This window comes from Triticum dicoccoides, chromosome 2A, assembly GCF_002162155.2.
Source record: "Triticum dicoccoides isolate Atlit2015 ecotype Zavitan chromosome 2A, WEW_v2.0, whole genome shotgun sequence".
Lineage (NCBI taxonomy): Eukaryota > Viridiplantae > Streptophyta > Magnoliopsida > Poales > Poaceae > Triticum > Triticum dicoccoides.
The window spans coordinates 173,263,587-173,268,902 of record NC_041382.1 but is presented as its reverse complement, the minus strand read 5'-3'; positions in this window follow the sequence as shown (position 1 = coordinate 173,268,902).

Sequence of the window (5,316 nt, the reverse complement as noted above, 5' to 3'; positions counted from 1 at the left end):
ATGTATCTCGTGCAGGCCATGTTTTTTTCCTTCTCTTTTTGAAAAAATCGCAACACGACTCATACACAATTGTGGTTTTTTTTGTAGGGGATACATAATTGTAGTTGATGCAGTACACACACAATTTGATGCATGCTTGGTTTTAAAAACACCATTTTCTAAGTACCACCGTTCCTTTGAGTTGTTTTTGTTTCAATCCACTCGTTGTTGTTTTTCTTCTCATAACTAGTGAAACTTTTGTGCAGCCCGACTACATGGAAGACATGGAAAAGGCTAGAAATCAAGTTGTTTTTACTAACAAAAAAACAAATTTACAGCTCATATAATAAGGGCACAATACTTCTATTTTTACTAACAAAAAAAACAAATCATTACAGCTCATATAATAAGGGCACAGTACTTCTTTTATATAGATATTTTCTGCAGTCAGAGCGGTTGAAGCTAACTAGCCATTTAGCAAGGCCGTGGGTATATTCACATTCTACGCTAAAAAGATAATATTTCCATGTAAGCGATCTACTGGGCCGGGTAGATGTGAGGTGCAACACAACAACAGAAAAAAAAATCTTAGGTTGGGTAGATGCTAGGCCCACAACAAGATAAATATGGTGGGCTGGTGTAACAAACTGGCTAACAATAAAATACAATGATGTCATGTGAATGAGACCATTGCCTCAAAAAAATGTGAATGAGACCAAATTAAATCTCAGCTAGGTGAGTTCTAGACACTCCCTTTGTTGTTGTTGCGAAAAGTCATCTATAACTAAGTTGAAAAATTATTTCATAGAAACACCTTAAACAAGGAATGAATATCCTCATGCCATCCTCGGAACAAACAACTAGAGATGATCTGGACAAATCTAATAATCCTACTTGCCGAGACCAGCAAAAATAAATAAATAACACGTTGGTTGTATCTGCCAAAACTCCATGTTGGGCCAAAAATACACCAGCAGATGGGTGGGATGCCTTCCCACTTTAGACACGCACATCCGTTCGGGGCTACCCATCTCTCCACATGGATCCGACCTCCTTCACTCCACACTGATGCGAGTCGCACTGCAATATCCATCAAAACTGTAGGAGTTGCTGCCCCGATTGAATTGGGGGGGGGGGGACTGCAAGTTTCAGTGGACGTTGCAACTACATGTTTTTAACAGAACACAATTGCAAGTTTTTATAATGGGTCATAACTACAAATTTTCAAGTTGGGACGCAATTGCATGATTTCAAAGAGTAAATAGCATAAAACTACTAGTTTACAGGTTAGGGTTCCAAAAAACTACCACTTTTTAATTTTTCTCAGAAAACTACCAAACGAGCGGTCGGCTGTTTCAAAAAACCCAAACCCGCAGTGACTAGCGGTTTAACCATTTTCCTGACGTGCTGGGCCCACCGATCAGGCCACCTGGCTACACGCGCTCACGGCGCGGCCGTTGACGGCCGTTAGCGCGGCCGGTCCGGTCGGAACCAAAGTAGGCGGTCCGGCCGCACTCTTTCTCAGTCTCCTCCTCCTCTCCCCCGCAGTGACCTAGGTGGGCGATGGCGGCGACGCATCCAAATGACATCGATGGCGAGCTATTGAGCCAAGGCGTCACTGGCCAGGAGGGCGGTGGACACTTAGAGGTGGACAAATGGCTAGGCAGTTCGAGCTTCCCGGCGCAGCGGTCGCAGCAGCCATCACCGCTCGCGGCTCAGGTAGATCCGGTGAGCTCAGATCCGGAAATCCGTGTGGCTAGGGCAGTGGCGGAGTGCATCCACACGGATCCAGATGGCGGCCACACTTGGGCATCGTCCTTTGGTGGAGTGAGGTAAGAAATTTCTGGGCCCTTCATATGTTTAGTTCAAATTAGAACTAGGGTTAGTACTTGTTTGTTCTTGGCATGGTTTATTGGTTATGTCACTGTAGAAGCAAGTGCATTTGGTTAGTTCCTTTGGTCAGTGCATTTTGTCAGTGCATTCACCATAATTAGAAGAAAGTTCAGTAATGTTCAGTGCATTTGGTCATTGTTTTAAGTTTCAGTGACTTAAAAAATAATTATTTGTCAATTTAATCCTACAACTTAGATGATGAGATTTGGGACATGAGGCTACATTTTCAAGGAACAAATAATATGGAGAGAAAGTATTCAGTTTCTTCAGATATCAGTTATCTGACCATATTAGCATTGCTTGAGTTGGAGGGCTATGGAATGGACGCTTTTCTGACTTATGTAAAGGAAGAGGGAAAGGGGTTGGAGGGGGTGGAGGCCCTGGATAGTGAGGAGGCATTAGAGGAAATGCTTGACTTATTTGTTGATAAGAAGGTACTGAACATCACTTTCAGAAAAGCTATTGATCCAAGCCCAGCAGATGTTAATATGGATCACATCATGCTTGAGGAACAGATTCCCATTGATCATGTTGGTGAACCTGTTGTCTACAGAGTTTCACAAGAAGGTGTTCTGTACCCTGCATCTAATGCTAGTTTGCCAGATGTAACGCATGATCAGCCCAACCTGAACACACAGCAAAGCAACAATTTAAACAAGGGGAAAACAGTTGTGGAAGAAGAAGATGTAGAAGAAGAAGCAGATGAAGATGTACAAGAAGAAGAAGATGAAGTTGAAGATGACAAATCATCTTCAAATTTTGAGTTCTTTAGAGGTGATTACAGTGGGCAAAAAAATTCTTACAAAGCTTGGTGTATGGGTGAAGATGAGGCTGGCACTGATACTGCGGAGCACTTTTGTGGAGCTAACTCAGAACCTTCTGAGTTTTGGCAGGAAGAACAAATTTTTTCTGAAGATGAACAAAGAAAGGATCTTGCTGCTCTAACTACAAAAGGAGCCAAAAAGCTTAAGCCAGTTAGAAAACCTGCCCTAGATAGCAAGTCTCACAGTGAGCTGAGCACATCAAGTTTGAAGATGATGTCTCTGAAGCTGACGAGTACTGTTTTCCAGGTGATTTTGGACTAAGTGATGAAGAGGATGCTCCAAGGTTGCCATCTGGAAGGAAGAGTCGGAAGAAGTGGAAGGAGGAGAGGAGATGGTATGATCCATCCAGGCCTGATGCACATGAGCAGTTTTCAATGCATTTGTGCTTTGAAAATGTAGTTAAGTTCAAAGAAGCACTTAGAAATTTTCATGTGAGAACTCTTAGAAATTTTGAGTATCACAGAAATGAACCAACTAGGGTTATTGCTTGGTGCTCTCAGAGAAAACATGGTTGTGAGTTTTACATAGTTGCCTCTAGGATAGCTCATGAGGCAACTTTTAGTATCAAGAAGATGAATCTGGATCACACTTGTGGAGCAAGTGGAGAGAACACAAAGGTGACAGTCAGTTGGATTGCTAAGATTTGTGAGGATACATTCAGATCCAACCCTGGAGCTGGAGTTGACACAATTATGTCATACACAAATAAGAAGTTTGGTGTCCATGTGCCTAAAAGCTTGGCATATAGGGCAAGGAAGCAAGCAGTTGAGGTTGTGCAAGGAGATCACAAATTAACTCCAGTATCACAGAATAAGGGACTACACGCAGTGTGTGCTAGATACTAACCCTGGCAGTAGGTGCATAGTAACAACACATGAGGACCCACTAAACCCAGCTCCTACCCCAAGGTTTCACTATATGTTTTACTGCTTGTTTGCATGCAAGGAGGGTTTTCTGAATGGATGCAGGTCATTTATAGGTAAGTATTCAGACGCAAATGTATATGATATTTTTGCATTGATGTAATTAGGCACTCATGTGATCATGTTAGCAAGTCCGGATGGTTGCTTCATCAAGCTAAGCACTGGTCAATAGATATTGGCAGCTACAGGGAGGGATGGCAACAATAACATCTTCCCAATAGCTTTTGGTGTTGTTGATGAGGAAGAGACAGACAGCTGGACATGGTTTCTCACACAGTTGAGAATAGTCATTGGAACTGGCAATAAGTTTGGAAAATACACAATTATGTCCGACAGGCAGAAGATATTGTTCTGTACCTAGTCTTTACATTTGCCATGAGTAAAATGTTATTCAGTAGTAACACTTAAGATTACATTACATTGAACAGGGATTGTTGAATGCAATAGATGATGTATTCCCTGACTCTCCACAAAGGTTTTGTCTTAGACATATTTATGCCAATTTCCAATCTGCTGGTTTCAGAGGAGAGGAACTTAAGAAACATTTAGACCAGGCTGCCTATTCCTTTACCAAAAATGGTCATGATTTAGGCATGGAGAATTTGAAAAAATAAAGTTTAGAAGTGAAAGTGCGTTATATCGACTAGAGGGGGTGAGTAGGCGATTTTTATGAAATTCTTCACTGAGGAATTTGCCGGTGAGGAAATTCCTTAGCGAAGAGCTACTAGCAGCGGAATAAGTACTCAAAAGTAAACATAACAGAATACAAGCATAGTCATCATGATGAAATGAAGACATGCACATAGTATAGGAAGCGTAAGCACAGGATAACACAGGATGAAGACAAACAGACTGAAGAAATTGAACTGAGGAAATTGAGAAAGTCTTCAATCAAAGTCTTCAAACACAGATATGAACAAGCACACAACACATTTATGAGGAAATGAAAGAGTTGAGGAAATAGAACCAGTAAGCTTGGTGAAGACAAACGATTTGGTAGACCAGTTCCAACTGCTGTCTTAGTTGTATGTCTGGTTGGAGCGGCCGAGTATTTAAACTCGAGGACACACAGTCCCGGACACCCAGTCCTGAGCACGTAGCTCAGGACACCAAGTCCTCACCGTATTCTCCTTGAACTAAGATCACACAGACCTCGTCCAATCACTCGTGGTAAGTCTTCAGGTGACTTCCGAACCTTCACAAACTTGGTCACTCGGCGATCCACAATTCCTCTTGGATGCTCTAGACCATGACGCCTAACCGTCTGAAATAAGCACAATCTTCAAAGGTAACAAGCGTCGGATCCACGCAGGATCAATCTCTTCAGTGATGCTCAATCACTTGGGGTTTGTAGGTGTTTCGGTTTGGGTTTTTCCTCACTTGATGATTTTCTCTCAAAGTCCTTGGAGGATGGGTTGCTCTCAAATGACAAGTGTTAGTTTCTCTCGGACCAGCCAACCAGCTAGTGGTTGTAGGGGGCGGCTATTTATAGCCTAGGGAGCAGCCCGACATGATAAGACATAATGCCCTTCAATGATATGACCGTTAGGTGGATAGATATTTTGGGACAGCTGGCGCATAGCACAACAACGGTCGAAATTTTGAGTAGCAAAATCCTCAGGGCTATCATGTTCCTCACTGTGTAGGCAATCCGCACTGGCGAATTCCTCCTCCTCAGTCAGAACAAATTCCTCAAA